Genomic DNA, 19,661 nt, shown 5'->3' with positions numbered 1-19,661 from the left:
ACTAAGTAACCCTATTAGCTCAATGAAAAACAATACAACAATCACTACATTATTCAACCCTCAATTGTTTATTGAGACTCCATAAAAAAACACTCATCAGCGTCGCATCGACCCCTCCTCCCTATGCACAATTAATACCTTGTTCCCACACTTTTTCCTCTCCATACAGCCAGCACTTTCTCTTCTCCATTCTTCCAGCACGTCCAAATTATAACCCCCCACCACCTATCGTCCTCCACTCAGAATATGTGACAACACTGCTCTCCTACGCTAAGCTTGCCACTTCGTGTTATTATTTATTTTTCCTTTCTGGTTTTCTTAATCCACTTAAACTAAGCAATCAATTCTCTTCCCGAGATTCCTCCTTGTTTTTCACACACACACACACACATATATATATATATATATATATATATATATATATATATATATATATATATATATATATATATATATATATATATATATAAATAAATTATACTGCATATATATAATATATAATATATATATATATATATATATATATATATATATATATATATATATATATATATATATATATATATATATATATATATATATATATATATATATATATATATTACTACTGTTGTTATAGTTTCACTTGTGATTACTGATAGGATTTCATGGAAATAGAAAACCAGGCCATTACAGACACAATAACTCCCACTAATGGTAGGTGCTGCTACCCCAGTCAATACCGCTTTGTACTGTACTAATAGAAATCATTTTAATACTACTGAATTCTGATGTTGCACGTTCGTGATTTGTGTTTCTCCCTATTTTCTGGAATGCTTTGTCAAAGGAAAAGGCGATTTGGGTGTGTCTGTCTCTTGCAAGAAACATGAGTATTGGCCGACGTGACTGATTGACTCACTCAGAATGAAGGATGCGAATTATTGTCATGTGATTTCACTTCAATAGTGACAGCAGAGTTGCCAAGCGGTCCTTGACAGTAATGGTTACAATAAGAAAGGAATGGCTAGACATAGGCAAACAATTTCCTGATGTTCCGTAAAAACTGAAAGCTAAACTATCCTATAGGCATACTAGGTAAATAAGCAACATTTTAGAACACTGAAAACCACAACATTCAACGGAATTTGAACCGTAGCCGATTTTGAGAAGTTGGGATTTCAAAAGAAGTGATCCTTGTCTCTCTCAAAGCTCTATTCACAAACACCTAAGAACTGCGTGACTTCCAAACGTAAATTCACCAAGATTTTCAGCAAGTTTTCACTGCAATCTTAAATCATTCAAGTAAGCATATATTTGCTGAAGATCTTCACATTACGAATCTAGCTTAACACTGATCTCGTGATTTAATTTCATTAATACAAATGTACATTATAGTACCTCTCAAATATTACCGAACTTCTGATACTGTGCGTGAGGCCTGCAACATGAAAAAGTGCCAAAGCACAACAACAGACATTAAAAAAATTGCCAAGAAGCCTTAAAAGGAGGGATGCAGAGACTGCGTACACGACATTGCTCGGTATTAACGATAGTCAATGCAAGTATGATACAAGAATTAGGCCTCGCGTTTCGATGTAAAGGAAGGAGAGAGAGAGAGAGAGAGAGAGAGAGAGAGAGAGAGAGAGAGAGAGAGAGAGAGAGAGATTGCATTATAGGTGTCCATTCAACTGTTCTTTTTCCTTTGTTCATATGGTGAAATAACAATCTTTGACATCCTTTGGAACACGAAATGACACCACCGGATGAGGATGCCATCATGTGCTTGACAATGGCAATCAGTTTCAAGGCCAGCTGGGCTGTGACAGCTGCAATAACCAATGAATTTTTTTTTTTTTCTGCGGTGAGATCAGCAAAAACTACCTCAGCGACCTTGACAACCCTGATGCGAGTGTATCCACGACCGTCCGAAAATATTTCGCTCATTGGACTTCACCTATGAATGACTTGAGGAGAACCTGGACTGGAATGTGTTAAGAGAATAGAATATAGATGTTATGCCAAAGGCCAAGCGCTGAGACCCATGAGGTCATTCATCACTGAAACGGAAATTGATGGTAAAAAGGTTTGAAAGGTGCAACAGAAAGAAAACATCGCAGTTGGGTGGAAAGTAAGATGGAAGACAGAGAATATGAACGTAGGTACATTAAAAGAAATGAAGGGGGTTGCAGCTAGGGGCAGAAGAGACGCTGCAAAGAACCTTAAGTATTTATATTATATATATATACATATATATATATATATATATATATATATATATATATATATATATATATATATATATATATATATATATATATATATATATATATATGAGCATTAAGCTAAAAACGTCCTTTAATATCCAATTCACTCTACCTCGGAATAATATATTTTCATATATGTTACCCGAAGGGAAATTTTTGCTGATAATAAGTTCGTCGTCTCGTGGGCTCGAACCACGGAAGACAAGAACTCAGGACTACAGTGACGCGAATTTTAACCAACCGGCCAACGAGAGAGAGAGAGAGAGAGAGAGAGAGTCAATTTTATATGTACAGTATTTAAAGTGTACACAATGGCCTCAAATAAATTTTTACGCCTGTCACAGATAACTCTGGGTTATAAGGTTCGTTCGCAGTGATAGCAGTATCCAAAAATCGTGAGGACATAGGGCAGTTAAGAGATCATTGCGTTATTGTACACACACACACACACACTTTTTAAATAATGTCTTGCCTTTCTTGTAAGCGATTCTTATCGAATATTGATGCACATGTGGTGTCAACACTTCTCAAATTTCCTTTACTTCTTATCTTCGAAACTAAAACTCGTGATTAACAGCAACAACTTCCGTCTTTCCTTCAGAGTTTGGACCTAGAGGATGAGAGGATGAGGAAAGATTGAATAAGCTAGAGAAAGGTTGGACTGGACTATGAAACTCAAGGCTTAAAACCCAATTACTAGGATAGCGAGGTCGCTCACTGCTCTAGTAGGAAACTTAAAAATTCTATTAATAAATCTACAAGTCTTGATTTTCAACCTTCAAATTTTGTCATTCACACTTCATTTGAAAACGCAATATTTTTTTACTGGGCTAAATTACTTTCTCTCTCTCTCTCTCTCTCTCTCTCTCTCTCTCTTACAGTATACACACATACATACATACATACATACAGAGAGAGAGAGAGAGAGATTAAACAATGCGTATCCACACATGTATTGCGTATAGTGAAAATGGCCTACAGGTAATTAAACCACATTTTGATGTGGTGTCGTCTAGTCCAAGATGAGTTTCTTTTACCGGTGGCCTTTATATAAGTATGAAAAAAACCTTAGTCAAGCATTTGCAAGGCACGTAACGCCCCTGGGATCGTCACGTACAGTCTCAAACGTCCGGTGCACAATATCGCCATCTTTGACGACATAGGAAAATTAATGCGTGTATACGTTGTCTGTACATTGTCCCAGGGATGAAACTTTTTGCCTACTGTAAATTACATTCCCTGAACTGGTGATTTAAAGTAGACGGGTACCGCATAGGAAATGAGTTCAAAAGTGACTCTCAAACGACTAAAAGTCACTATTTAACTATGTGACTTCACTTTCAATGACGAGATTCGCTCCCCGCCATCAGAAATGCTATAATCCTTACGGAATGCGGAATTGTCAAAGGATTCTCATCAAAGCAAATTTCAGTCAAATATCAATAGTCTCCAGGGAATGAACTGCGTCAGCCTCTCATGAGAGAGAGAGAGAGAGAGAGAGAGAGAGAGAGAGAGAGAGAGAGAGAGAGAGAGAGAGAGAGAGAGAGAGAAGAGAGCGTATTTTAGATCTTTTAATGTGTGAGGAAACGGTCGCAATGACTCTAAGGACATAGAGATCACAAGAAAGAGAAAGAATGCAGGTCTTTGAGTCTTACCCATCCACTCAAAAGCCACACACGCGCGCGCACACAACACACACACACACACACACACCCCTGGCGCACTTTTCTTCAAAAGCTCTCTCGAGTGAAATACATTCTAAAGAAGCATTTAAGTACTACTCCTTCCCCCAGGGCCTCCCTCAAGAGAATTCTTTCCATTATTGGATTTCTCCTACTACTCTTCTTTTCTACATATTGCAAACCCCCCCTCCCCAACCCCCGGCTCTCTCTCTCTCTCTCTCCCTACCAAAGCCTCAATTATATGGAAATATTAGGGAATTCATAACAAAGAAAAACTACAATCAAACACAATTCTATTATATATATATATATATATATATATATATATATATATATATATATATATATATATATATATATATATATATATATATATATATATTATATTTGATTGGAGTTTATTATATATATATTCCCTAGAATATTTTGATTGGAGTTTTTGTTTGTTATGAATTCCTAAGAGAGAGAGAGAGAGAGAGAGAGAGAGAGAGAGAGAGAGAGAGAGAGAGAGAGAGAGAGAGAGAGAGGAGGGGGGGGGAGGGGGGTTGCAATATGTAGAAAAGAATAGTACGAGAAATCCAATAATGGAAAGAATTCTCTTGAGGGAGGCACTGGGGGGAGGAGTAGTACTTTCATACATATGTATACATATATATATATATATATATATATATATATATATACATATATATATATACATATATATACTGTATATACATACATATGTATATACATACATACATATATATACTGTATATGTGTGTGTGTGAAATGAACACATGAGAACGTGTTTCACAGAAATAAATTTCTGACTCACATCGGGAGCAGAACCCTGGTACTTCAAGTGAGAGTCCACGGCATTGGCAATTCTTCCACCTGGACTCTCACTTGAAACACCAGGGACGATCCCGGTGTGAATAAGAAATTTATATATATATATATATATATATATATATATATATATATATATATATATATATATATATATATATATATATATATATATATATATATATAGTGGGAAACAGACTGGATGTTATCAAGGAAACTATTACCCATCCACATTTTAAATTGTTACGGGAATAAATTTCACAGCCACGACGACTTTCTGAGTACTAGCACATAAAAACTGTATTATAATTAACTGTTATACGAAACGCAGATTGTGGCGACACCAAAAGATAAAAGTATAAAAACCCAAAATACTCAAGTTGTTATCAAGCGAGAGAGAGAGAGAGAGAGAGAGAGAGAGAGAGAGAGAGAGAGAGAGAGAGAGAGAGACCCTTTCACCATGCATATCGACTCTTCCAATGAAAAAAAAAAAAAATCCGTAAGTGTAAAACAGAAATACTTAATAAATAAATTATACCAATACAGAATTACGGAAAACGATCAAATATAATTATAATAGTAATACTACATATGATTATATCCGAGTTTTTTTTCACTCAATACTGTTATCATTTACTCATATCAAGTATTTTTGTTTTACTGTGAAGAGAAAATCAGTTTATATCACAAAGTGCAAAGTTGTTGATTTCATCACCCTTTTAGATTTCTGTAAAAGAGATCTACTGAGATGGCTATTCGTCTGCCCTTCCGCACTTTTTCTGTTCGCCCTCAGATCTTTAAAAACTACTGAGGTTAGAGGGCTGCAAATTCGTATGTTGATCATCCACCCTCCAATCATCAAACTTACCAAATCGCAGCCCTAGCCTCAGTAGCTTTGTTTTATTTAAGGTTAACGTTAGCCATGATCGTGCGTCTGGCACCGCTAAAGGTTCCAACAACACAGGCCACCACCGGGCCGTGGCTGAGTTTCATGGGCCGCGGCTGAGCTTCATTGGCCGTCGCTGAGAGTTTCATACAGCATTATACGCTGTATAGAAAACTCGATTGCGCCGGAGAAACTTCGGCGCATTCGTACTTGATTATTAATCTTTGCAGTCCTTTACACACACACACACGGTTTTTCTTGATTTCCAATTTTTTTTTTTTTCCAGGAAATTTTATTCATTTCCTTCCATATGTACAGTGAAAGGTCTCTCTCTCTCTCTCTCTCAATAACAACTGGAGTTACTGGCTCCTAACGAAGATGGGGACTTTTCGTTCCCCTAACCTTTCCCAACTCCGTTCCCATTACCTCTCAAATTTCCACTACCGTGTCAAACCAACCCCCCAGCGGTGGTGACCAATGCTGCCTGCTGTTAACGGGGCCCACTTCCCCTGTCAGACAACGACAAACTATAAGCTCAACTCTCTCTCTCTCTCTCTCTCACCAATCAATTTACAAGAAATGCTGTATCTTTTTTTTTTTTTAATACTTTTATCTTTTGGTGTTGCCACACTGATTTTGGGTATCAACCATTCCATCTGCGTTTCGTATAATAGTTCATTTTACTACAGTTTTTTTCAATGTTATTATTCAGAAAGTCGTGGCAGTGTAATTTATTCCCGCAACTGTAGAGGAGTAATAGTTTCTGTGATAACATCCAGTCTACATCCCAATGGGCATCGTATGTTATGATTCTCTCTCTCTCTCTCTCTCTCTCTATCTCTCCATAAGCCGTTTTAGTTAGCTTAACCTATTCCCCCCCTTGCTAAGACTACTATCATAGCCGGCACGTCGTAATGCAATCCGTCCTTGGAAATTCCACATATTAATGAGAGAGAGAGAGAGAGAGAGAGAGAGAGAGAGAGAGAGAGAGAGAGAGAGAGAGAGAGAGAGAGAGAGAGAGAGAGAGCTTTTCGAAGAGGTCCTAGTATTTTTAATACGTTGGTATATATTTTGACGGACCCACAACATTCGACTTAAAACGAAGCCCCTTAGTCACTGCATAGCCTTAACGGCGGCAAAATCGTCCCGGGATCAAACAAGGGCCTTCCCTCCTCATTCTGAGAGGCGAGAGGTAGTAACCTGTGGAATGGCTGGGCCTCTACGGGGCGCAGGATCGCCTACTCGAGAGAAACAAACCTATAAAACCCAGGGAAGACTTCCCATTCAAATGAAAAAATCGAGAGAAAAAAATAACACTTTTACAAATTTATCTCGCAAAAGAAAGCAAGAATATTCACGGGCATCTAACTGTGAGAAAAATAGAAACATCTTGCATCTTTGGAAGGAGGAGGAGGAGGAGGAGGAGGAGGAGGAGGAGGAGGAAGCAACCACCTTTGGACCACACGGCCCCCATTTTTCACTTCCCTTAAAAAGGACCGCCGTTACACTACCTCCCTGACAAAGAGAAGGGGAGAGAGATTCGACTCTCATAGAGGTTAGCCACCTCTACCTCTCTACCCTCCCCTCCCCTCTTCCTTAAGAGCCCCGGGCATCGCTAGTCACGTACGGCATCATCGTCTAGCTGCAGAACTCGGGTCTGTGCCGACAATAATGAAAGAGACCGTGGTTATAAAATAAAAAAAATTCTCTTAACGAAATGGCGAGATAAGATTCTTGTCAAATCAAAGCGAAGGGAAAAAAATGCATTTTTGTCAATAGTGAAATGGTTTGCGAGACAATCTCCAGATGGAAAGAAATCCTGGTGGGCCTACAAAAGAAGAGAGAGAGAGAGAGAGAGAGAGAGAGAGAGAGAGAGAGAGAGAGAGAGAGAGAGAGAGAGAGAGAGAGAGCCCGGGGCGAAGAGGCTGAAAGCGTTTTCGAGAGAGCGCGGAAAGTGGAAAGCCATCATCTGCAGCGAGTCTGAGGAAAGCACAAAAACCTTTTAGCCTTTCTTCTAAGGATGCTTCACTCTACGCCGAGGCCACAATATGCTCTCACCCTGTCTGCTTTCTAGAAGTCAAGTCATGTAAGCCGTAATGCGCTCTCTCAACCTCCTCCATTGTGAGAATGCACTGCAAAAAAAGGACCTTCCATCACCACACATCAAAATGATTCCATCCTTTAGACCAGTGCGCTCAAAATCTGTTTTGCATGTTACACGACTTCCCTATTCATCTCAACGAACTAGAGCATTTTTAACTTGTACTAATAAAAGAAATTGGTAGGCAGTGCTGTAATAGCGGTAAGAAGAGTTGATGGTCTTAACATTGTGATGGCTAAAACAAATACTGCTGAGTTGGGTGAATTTTTAAAGAATATTAACTACACATCACCCGAAAATTTGATGCGTACTGTGTTAACCTGTACAAATACATTCTCTCTCTCTCTCTCAAGCTATCCTCCTTAAGGATTTGTAAGCAATCGCCAACAAAAGTGCCTCTTTTGACTGTGCCAGAAAGTGGCGATTTGGCATACAAATGCATGCATGCATGCATATATACTGGATGTTTCGAAATTAGAGGGCCGCCCCCTCTACAGCATAAACTAAAATTGATATGGACAAAAACAAAAGTAATTCAGAACAGGTATTTATTTAAGTTTCTCTCTGAGTATTTAATATTTTGTGTGGCCTCCATCTGCCTGTACCACAGCCTGCATTCTTGAGGGGTATGATTTCAGCGAATCGCAAAAAAAACGGAGACTCAAACTCCATTTCCCTGAGCACTTCGATCACCTCTCTTCGCAGGTCGTCGAGGCTTGGTATACCATTATAGTTCACTGTGCGTGCTTCAACATGATTCTTTAAGATACTACCAATGTTTTCACACACATTAAGGTCAGGGGAGCTACCTGGAAATTCACTTGACGAGAAGAAATCGATACCACTGTTTCGAAGCAGCTCCTGTGTCTGAAGAGCCTTGAAACATGGTGCCTTATCATGCAAAAATGTGACTTCTTCAACAGATAACACATTTTCAGGATCCCTGAGGAAACGAAATACTCCACCAGTAAGCACAGTTTCCCTGAAGTATTCGCCATTCCATGACTGTCCTTTTTCTTTGATGATCCACATTAAGCGTTTGGCTGTGAAACAGAGAAAAATCCCCAAACATTCAGGAAATTTCACAACTTGGTGATAGCGCATGTCATCACTGATATCATCCAACTTTGCAGCCCAAATGATGTTACTTTTATGACTTGGCTTCCTGACAGTGTAAATGAAGAATTCACCTGATGTGGCAACATGGAGAAAGTCAGCTTCACCCCAATCTTTAAGAAATGAGCCACAAAACCATGCACGGTCTTCTCTCTGTTGCTGAGTGATGTTGGGATTGCTGATAACATGAAATGGCTTGATACCAGATTTTTTCAACTCACGATGTACAGCACTATAACGTCTCTTCTTTCCCATTTTTGTTTCTAGTTCAACCACCAATTTAAGTACAGACTTTCTTGGTCTACCCACTGCCTCAGCTATGATGTCTTTTGACTCCTGAGAAAGGACTTCAGGCCTTCCAAGATTCTCAATCTTTTCGATGACAGTCATATGGATTTTTGTTCCAGTTTCTTTTAACAAAGGATTCCTCTCTTTTAATGTATTTAGCTACCCAGGAACGTGAAATGAAGGATGCGCAAGCATCCCTGGCCTCCCATCTGATTTCCTCCGAGTTGTTATAGCCCGGATTCGGTCAATCCATCTGATTTCCTCCATACATACATATTAGCCATATATATATATATAGTATATTTATATATATATATATATATATATATATATATATATATATATATATATATATATATATATATATATATATATATATATATATATATATATATATATATATGATTGTAAATGTGTAAAATATATCTGAATAGTTTGTCTGGAAATATAATGCGACTACACATACTGGGATCTTAACTAACAGGAACCACTCGACTGCATGTGGCATTCAAAAGGACCCCTATTTCAGTTGAAACTAATCTAACAAATCACCAAGCTTTAAATTTTAAACCACAATAGATCAGAGATTTTGACACAAAAAGGATCCAGCCCGTTTCCGTGCTCGAAAAGCTAAGTACACGAACCAAAAATAGAGAGGAAACTGCAACACTTTACTTAGAAACAACGACTAATAAATAAGGGTTATTTCCACCCAGCGTACATGGCATTAAAGAGAAAGGGTACCAGGGATGGGACATTCCAAGCATGCCTCCCCCTGTTGTCAACAACTATAGTTTAATTACGTCAATTATACTTTAAGCGTAGCTAGGTGAGCCAAGAGAGAGAGAGAGAGAGAGAGAGAGAGAGAGAGAGAGAGAGAGAGAGAGAGAGAGAGAGAGACACTGACTGACTAATGACTAATTACGGAGGGAGATGAGTAATGAATCCTCTTTGATAGCCCAGACTGTGCGAGACACAGCTGAACATCTCTCGTATAAACATCCCCCCCTTGCCGTATAAGTTTATCATTTTTCTTCCTTGACGGCCATATCATTCCTCTTTCGGTCACTCATCACCGTAATGACCGACTAAATGCTGTGACCAGAAAAAAAACATGAACTTAGGCACTGGAGAAGAAAAGTCCCATCCCATTAAATATTTAAAACCAAATCATCTAATTATATGTCAACCACTTCGGCTGTTCACTTGTATCTTCTTCTACAAACATATAAAAAATTTATAATCCTTAAGCTGTATAACAAGAAAATTCATTTCATAATGGAGCGGAAGTCGAACGAAAATAGATTCATATAATCGCTTGATGATTATTTTTACGGGGAATACCTACCACTCAATTCCGTACGAAGTTTTCCTTTTAATTCGTATAGCTTTTTTCTACGTCTGTATGCTGTATGAATGGAAGAAAATTTATATAATTTTGGGGGCATCCCACATAGGCTGACATGTAGGAATCTTAATGAAGCCACAGCTGAGATACCTACTGCGATGCAAAAGTTGAACCAACTGAAACAATTTGTCATTGCAGCCTAGTAAGACGAGTATAGGAAAAAACAAAACAAAAACAATGTAAGAAATGTAAAATCACTTGAAGTTAGTCTGACCGAAGTGTGTGATTAACAGCAATTCACCGCTGCAGAAGTTCATGATCTGCGATACGCTTTTTACTACTTCGTCAGCGTACCTTTGTATTAATCGATCCTTGTAAGTCTTATTAAATCACAATCTTAGAAAAGTGTTTTGTTTTTCTTATTCGCAGTCAACATCCATCCTACACTGTTAGGAATCTAATTAGATCTTCAAGCTGGGAGAGCATCTAACTCGATGCCCTAAGAAAAATTATTTAATATCCTGCCTTTTCGAGCCACATGTTCATCCACTGCCGCTCCCACAAGACTCCCGAAGAGCTGAAAAGGTAACCTGCCAGAAAGAGGCAAATCAGCACCTTCATTATTGACAAGCAGCAGCTGAACCAGATAGCGTTGCAATCTTATCTCTCACTGGCCTAGTTCGAAGCTTTGTTTTTAATTAATGTATTAGATGTTATCTAAGTTACAACTCAAAACAATTACGTAGACTGAAAATGTAGAGGATTCTGGCAAAAATTTCTCTGAGGATTAATTCCAAAACTTAGTATTCGTTATTGGACTAGGTTCAAAAGTAGTAAGATTTACCTCGTAAGCACCATGCCAAGCGGTCAAACGCATGGGATCATGGAGCTGGATACTGCAGTAAACGTCTAGTCAGGACAAGCCCTGGCCTAGCCCTCGTAGAAACGGGCCTTGAAACTCGGAAGATGAGACAGAAAAAATGTAAATATCTCGGAGGAAGTAGATTAGGAAGATTTCTGATGAAGCAGCAGTAAACGATGAATCTGAACAGCCAAAAGGATGTACACGAGAGAGGACTAAGATACGGAGACAGATGCAAATGTACATTGCCAGGATGAGGTATATGAGAAGAGGATGTCAGAATCAAACTACATAAGGGGAGATGAACAAGCGTATGGAATAGAATATGTGATTTATCCCAAAGGCCAAGCGCTGGGACCTGTGAGGTCATTCAGCGCTGAAACTGAAATTGACAGAAAAATTTTTGAAAGGTTTAACAGGAGGAAAACCTCGCAGCTGCACTATGAATCAAATGTTAGGAGAGGGTGGAAAATATGAAGAGAGAAAGAGACTATGAACTAAGGTACAGTGGACGAAGGGACGCGGCAAAGAACCTCAAGTAATGCCTACAGTACACCGCACGAGGTGCACTGATGACACTACCCCCTTACAGGGAAACAAAAATGTTTATGGTCATAAAAAATATAACTGACAAGGAGGATAAAGACCCATAAGATGTGGCAAGAGATGAAAATTTCCATGGCCGGAGATGGCGACTATGAGGAGGAATCTTTCAAATAGGAGGCACATGAAAATGTAAATAGCCAGGAGAAATTAGAAGAGAAGACTTAGATAAGGAAGGAGAAGGAATTTCTCAGTGAAAGTGTAGGTCACTGGGTTTAATACAAATCTCTCTCTCTCTCTCTCTCTCTCCCTTTCATCATTCCATAAATGACTGTCGAGTAATATCAACAGAGGTCAATGGCCCAAGACATTACATCATAAATATGATAAAAAGCAAGATAAGGCTAATCAACCCGGATTTTTTTTCTAAAGGGGTCATCAACTTAATTGGTCTCGGTTAAGTACTTATCAAATAATTCATTAGGCTTTCGAGTCCTTGCAATGTCCGTTCGTATCTGCATCAATCTCAGGCACGGTCTTTGGTGATCTAAAGTGATGGGATTTTTTTGTTCCCAAAAGAACAGTGTCCAAACACGGTTACCTTGTAAATCTTCTAAGTCCTGTTCTGCAAGTAACATCAAAATACTGATTGCGCACCACATTCTGAACGTACCTGGAAAAAAAAAAATCTAAGATTCTGTGGAATAAAAAATTTCTGAAAACATTGACAAAAAATTATTTTTTGTTTTTGCACAGAACAGTATCAGGCAATGATTTCTTCATTTTTTAAATGCATGGACCCATAACACCAAGACAGCTCTAAAGTCAATACTATTGGGTCGTTCAACTCTATCTAGCATGCAACTCATGAATCCTGGATACCGAGGTCCTTTGCAAAATTTACATAATTTTACAAATACTGCATCAATTATACTTATGTCACTGCTTATGGTTCTCTTTGCATTCACAGGCTACGTTCTGCCAGAACATATTTTAGCTCTAAATAGCCCCATTTCCAGAAGTGTCTACGACCACAATAACACTTCATTCATCGCCCACGTTTCATAAATCATTTTTCAACATATTCCCTACGTAAATCAAAAGTAATTATTTTCTAGTTATCTACTGTACGCACCTAAAAAGAATATTCTACTCTAAAAACTATTGGGTAACAAATCCTTTTTTTTATGGGAAGAATTTCAAAATGTTTGACACCGATTCAGAGGCCCTATTTCCCATTATAAATATTCACCTTCGCCCCCCTATTGCCCTGGCTTTCACTTGCTTCTTGATGCCTTTCCTAGCATCTACAAAGAATTTCTATTCTCCTCTTTCGCAGAAAACTTTCCCCAGGCAGAGATGGACAAACTGGATGGAACAGCAATGAATATATACGATTTAAAAGCTTCATCTTCTCATCTAAAATTCCATATTAAAACCCATTAAAATATATTTCAAAGATGACTTGATAATGATCCTGGCTTTATGCCAGCATGTTTAGTATGTCCTAAAAATCATACGCAAACATGGATTTAATGGAGAGAGAGAGAGAGAGAGAGAGAGAGAGAGAGAGAGAGAGAGAGAGAGAGAGAGAGAGAGAGGGAGAGAGAGGGAGGGGATGGGGCCTGAATGATAAACGTTCTAGCTGTAACGCCAGACATGAATAATGGCTGCCCTACTGTTAAATCGATATTGAACGAAACTGCATGCAGGTACATGGGTCTGTGTACAAATTACACAGTTTCCAGTCAAGGAGTCGAGAATTCTCACGGCCAGATGGAAGAATCAAACACAATAGACACAACAAAAGGTGGTATAAAGTTGACAAATGGAAGAAATCCCCCATCAAGCAACGTAAGCAACATGACAGAGGGTCGCCCATGGATATTGTATTACGGAAAAAAAAAAAAAAAAAAAAAAAAAAAAAAAAACACAAGGGATGCTTCACTCAAATATTCTACATGAACCCATGAATGTCCATTGACTTATGCAAACATCTGACACTGGTGTCTAATAATCTTTACAAAAATACAAAATGATGTCTAATGACCTTTACAAAAAATACAAAATGTCTAAAGACCTTTACAAACATTCCAAAACTATGTCCAATGAACTCTACAAACCTTTCAAAATGGCGCCTAATAAACTTTATAAGATTTTGACATGATGTCCAATGACCTTTACAAACACCTGACAATGATGACTAATGACCTTTAGATCAAAATGACGCCTAATGAACTTTATAAGATTTTGAAATGGATGTCCAATGACCTTTACAAACACCTGACAATGATGTCTAATGACCTTTAGAAACATTAGAAAATGTCTAATGACCTTAACAATTATCAAAATATGTCTAATGACCTTTATAACCATTCCAAAATTATTTCCAATGAAGTTTACAGACATTTCAAAATGATGTCCAATGAACTTTATAGATTTGAAAATTATGTCCATTTACCTTTACAAAAATATGAAAATGATATCCAACGACCTTTACATTTGAAAATGGTGTCTAATGCTTTACAAATATTTGAAAATGGTGTCTAATGACCTTTATAAAAAATTTGAAAATGATGTTCAATGACCTTTACGAACACCTGAAAATTATGGCTAATGACCTTACTAAACATTTGGAAATGATGTCCATTGACCTTGACAAACATTGCAAATGTGAAGCTGGCCAGTGGCCTACGGCTGCCCTGGTGCTTAAGTAAGCTCATGATCAACAAGGGTTTGATATCCACAGTCATCATCGAGTGAATAGCAAAACAAAATTACAAAAGAATCTGGCTATGGCACATAACAGTCAAGCCACACCACAATCCATCTCTGATATACGCTGATTACTACATGAATGATGATGGAGCAGAAACAGCCTAGAGAAACAGCCATTTCTTCGCATAATAAAACCCTGGTAACAACCAAGAGTGCTACTTTGGCTTGTTATCTACGCGAGTCCAAGGTGCTAGAACTAAACAATATAAAAATGGGTGTTAATAATACTTTGATCCTCAAGGGGATAGTACCAAACACAGCGTTCCACTGAGCTTACGTGATGTTTAGTGCTGGCAACTCGGAGGTGACGCGTAGATAACAAGCCAAAGTAGCACCCAACCAACTGTGTCAGAAGCTGGAGGTAATGCAGCTTACATACACGCGAATGCGAAAACTCAGCCTGATTCCCCGAGTTAAAAGATTTCCTGTAGACATTCTAATGACAGAAAATTAACAAAACATAAAGGAGAGTCAAGATTATTACTATTATATTAAAGTAGTTTAACCAGACCACTGAGCTAACTTGCAGCTCTCATAGGGCTGGCCCGAAGGACTAGAATAAAAACTAGGCCTGAGGCCAGGCTCTGGAACCGAAAAGTTCATTCGGTGTGATGACGAAGGGGTGAAAATTAAACTAAAAACTGCACAAAGGCACACGCTTCCATACTGGAACACATGCACACAATAAATACCCTTATTCACACATTAAGAAAGTTATAATAAATAACCTATTATAATCAAGAGCCAAATCATGAGATACTACAAGTGCCAAGTTTACAACAACCCAGATTCGTCAATCTTGAATTCTTCTTTGGCGTGAATTAATATTTCGAGTGTATGGTAGTAGTATCAGTAACAAGTCTATAAGCCAGGAATATGATCTGTACATGTTTCTCCCAAGGATTTCCTTTATCCTGTCATGCGAAAATATAGTGTATAATAATAGTAGCAGTAACAAGTCTAAGCCAGGAATATGATCTGAGCATATTTCTCTCAAGGATTTCTTTGTCGTGTCATTCGAAAATATATCTTCTGTACTAACACATTTAGAAGTCTGCCACAGGATAAAACTCTTATCTATGAAACGAGCAAACGGCGGATAAATGAATAATCTAATTTCCGGTCAGGCGTTTTCTTCTTTTTGCTTAGATCATACTACTGTACTTTACATCCGGTGTTGACAGCGTCATTTGTGCTCTGCTTCCACTGCTTGTGGTTTTTAAAGAGCTTCTTGTTTATTATCACTTTAATATACGCAAAGGCCCACAATTTCAGCAGTGAATCAACTTTCCACATATTACTCATCTTCCCATCTTTGCAATACTCAATATCTTCACTCACACTTGAAGTGCTCTGTCAAATTCAGAAAGAAAGGGTTATAATAAAAAAAAAAAATTCATGTAATACCGAAGGTAAAGCATCAGTACAATAATAAAAAAATAAACACTACACGAAGAAATTATATGGAAAAATTAAATAGTAATATCACAGCAGAACCCTCAGTTTGTTTTAAGGTAAAGTCAACCAATCATTTAATTGAAAAAACAGTTTACCGTACAAACAGGATACTTACCCGAAAGGAATTTATCATTAATCAGATCACCGAGATAAAATATTTAATTCTCATAGGACTTATCTGAAGGGTTTGTTCTTGATAATAAAATCTGTAATTTTATCTAAGAAATTCCATTTCTCAGAGTTTTATTGGATCAACTGAAAATGATAAAGAATCTGAAGGCATTTCTTTCGAGGATTTGTTGTCAATGCTCGATACGTTGTTACGTGAGAGTTGGACAAATATGAAAGATACATTTGATAGCGAAGTAGTTCTGCGTTCTCTACATTTGGAAATTGGATCGTGTTGGTTTTTTATCAAATCTCCAAGGGTCACGAATGAACACCAGCACAATCCAGGTTAGTTTAATGTTTTAAACTAGTGCTCTTGACATTGTCTGTACTAAATCATGGACTGGCAATGCCCTTTTGGTTTTGGCTTGTCCACAAAGGACCCATAGCTCTTCTAGACCACTGAATTTCCAAGTTTCACTGAAGTGGTACAGTAGACATACTAAAGCATCTGTATCTGGTGAAGCCACTATGACTCTTGAATAATTCTGTGCAAGTGGCATGGTTGATATGTAACAACATTCTATCATCAGCCTCTTTGTGTTGACAACGAAGTGTCGGGACATCCACAACAGTTTGAAAGCTGATTCTCAGGCACTTATACAAGTCGTCTTCATAAGAACCTCCAAAGTTCTTCATTGGTGGGGTGGGTAGAGCTCTCGGCTAGCACGCTGTTGGCCCAGCGTTCGACTCTCCGACCAGCCAGTGAAGAATTAGAGGAATTGATTTCTGGTGATAGATATTAATTTCTCATCATAATGTGGTTCGGATTCCACAATAAGCTGTAGGTCCCGTTGCTAGGTAACCAGTTGGTTCTTAGCCACGTAAAATAAATCTAATCCTTTGGGCCAGCCCTAGGAGAGCTGTTAATCAGCTCAGTGGTCTGGTTAAACTAAGATATACTTTTTTTTTTCCAAGGTAGCCTATATAGGTATGGACATACTTTCTGTACCTTGAGTCACTTTCTCAATTAACCACTTGATGAAAAATTCTTGCAGCCTTACCTTTGTTTTGATTGATTACCAGAACCTTTCCATATCTACTGGAATTGGAGTGTCACTGCGATTGATAGATACCTCTACTGGACCAACGTTTCTTCTTCTCATTCGTTCACAATCTTTTATACTAGGCAGTGACACTCCACTTCCAGTAGATATGGAAAGGTTCTGGTCATCAATCAAAAACAAGGTAAGGCAGCAAGAATTTTTCATCAAGTGGTTAATCGAGAAAGTGACTCAAGGTACAGAAAGTATGTCCATACTATATACCTTGGAGGTTCTCAAGAAGACGACTTGTATAAATGCCCGAGAATCAGCTCTCAAACTGTTGTGGATGTACCGACACTTCACTGTCAACACAAAGAGGCTGATGACAGAATGTTGTTACATGTCAACCATGCCACTTGCACAGAATTATTCAAGAGAGTCATAGTGGCTTCACCAGATACAGATGTTTTAGTATGTCTACTGTACCACTTCAGTGAAACTTGGAAATTCAGTGGTCTAGAAGAGCTATGGGTCCCCTGTGGACAAGCCAACACCAAAAGGGCATTGCCAGTCCATGATTTAGTACAGACAGTGTCAAGAGCACTAGTTTCTGTACTTCTGCTGTCCATGCACTTAGTGGTTGTGACACAACCAGCATGGTTTCAACGAAACTTGGTGTGTTCAAAGCAGCAGAACTAGGTGGAATAGAGTTAATCAAGGATTTTGGAAAAAATACAGAACTTCCTCATGATAAGGAAATCAAAGCAGAGCAGTTTCTTACCCGAGCCATTGGTGGAGTCATCATAGATACATTCAATGAGCTGCGATGTTTCCTGTACCATCACAAAAGCATTAAAAACAATTAAGCGAGCTTTTTTGCAATGTTATCACTGGACAAATGCCACAAAAACTACCATAGATATACTGAATCCACTAGATTATGGTTACATTTTGAAAGATGACTACCTGGTACCACTTATTGTTTCTGAACCTAATCAACCCCCCGATTTTCCATTTCCATGCACCTGTAAAAAATGCTTCAAGTCAAATGTGTCCTTGCCGTGTAGCAGACATTAGTTGCTGTGAATTCTGTAAGTGTGATGTACGTGGGCAGTGTAGCAATCCACATAATACTATAAGAGAGAGTCACAATGATTCCAAAGAGAGTGAAGATGATTTAACGGTGGAATGTGAAATGAAGGTTTGAGAGGGTGATTTTTTTTTCAAACACTATTAGTTCGTTACACAAGTGTATGATTTATTTGCTTAATTTTACTACCGCACAGTACTGGGAGACATAGATTAACAATTATGTATGAATAGATTTCTTTTCATTTCAATTTCTTTTTATTTATACCCTTATCTGATGAAAATTCATGTCAAACCATCCTATTATGTATTCTCCTATTCAAGACCTTTGAAATAATATGCATATTGAATATATTCTGGTCATTTATTGACTTTTATCAATTTTTGTCAGGCGGCCATCTTAGATTTCAAAATGGCGGAAAACAGGCCAGATGTGAAACATGTGACCAAGTTTTTTTTTATGTTCAAACAACCCTTAAACAAGATCTGAAGTCAAATTTAGGGTACATCTTAGTGCATACGGGACCCTACCAGGCTCCATGACTAAGTTGTGGAAAGATAGCTTTATGGCTGAACAAGGACTTTTCAGGACAATATTTTTTTAAGGTTTCCTAAACACTCCTAGTCACTGAAAATTAAATAGTTCTGTGGTGGCATGTTATTAAAAGCCTTAACCGCTGAAATTACTAATACAAAGTGTTCTGCTGGAAAAAACAGAATCACAGGCAGGCAAATGAACTTGTTTTATTCTATGATGTACCAGGAAATCCTACATCTGATAAGAGATTTGAAGTCATCATATTAACTAGCGGAAAATATGTCAAACCACCAGGGGACTATGTTGCTAGAGCCACACATATCTGTGGAACTAGAAATGAACACTGTGGCGAATCTATCAATTTCACTGCGGTCTATGATGTAATACTATGGTGAGATATTCACTGGGTAAAATTTACGTATTTTCATTCTGGTCATATAGATTAAGCTGTGGTGTATTGTGTAGTTATGCTGCTCTGTACACATATTATTAGAGTGATCACTACTATAAACATTTTAATAAAACTTAGTCTCCAATACAGAAAGTAAGCCTACCTCTCATCTCAGTGGGACTTAGAGTCGGGTAGTGCAAAACAATAAAGTAAGTATACCTTAGTTTTACCAGACCACTGAGCTGATTAACAGCTCTCCTAGGGCTGGCCCGAAGGATTAGACTTATTTTACATGGCTAAGAACCAACTGGTTACTTAGCAACGGGACCTACAGCTTATTGTGGAATCCGAAC

The 19,661-nt window shown here is 38.0% G+C and overlaps 1 protein-coding gene across 4 annotated transcripts in view; it reads right to left on the bottom strand.

Moving 5' to 3' along the window:
• The window catches only part of egh (beta-1,4-mannosyltransferase egh), a 126,455-nt gene that overhangs the window by 49,799 nt on the left and 56,995 nt on the right, over positions 1-19,661 (bottom strand). Inside the window, exon 2 of one of the 4 annotated variants that reach the window (XM_067103774.1) lies at positions 12,502-12,573. The exons of the other annotated variants lie outside the window; for them this stretch is intronic. The gene's annotated coding sequence lies outside the window, so the exon portion shown is untranslated. The remainder of the gene's footprint in view (positions 1-12,501; positions 12,574-19,661) is intronic. 4 annotated transcript variants of the gene reach the window in all.

The sequence above is a fragment of the Macrobrachium rosenbergii genome, chromosome 5 (genome assembly GCF_040412425.1).
Source record: "Macrobrachium rosenbergii isolate ZJJX-2024 chromosome 5, ASM4041242v1, whole genome shotgun sequence".
Classification (NCBI taxonomy): Eukaryota; Metazoa; Arthropoda; class Malacostraca; order Decapoda; family Palaemonidae; genus Macrobrachium; species Macrobrachium rosenbergii.
The sequence above is the reverse complement of the archived record's forward strand: the minus strand, read 5'-3'. Positions and strand labels throughout refer to the sequence as shown.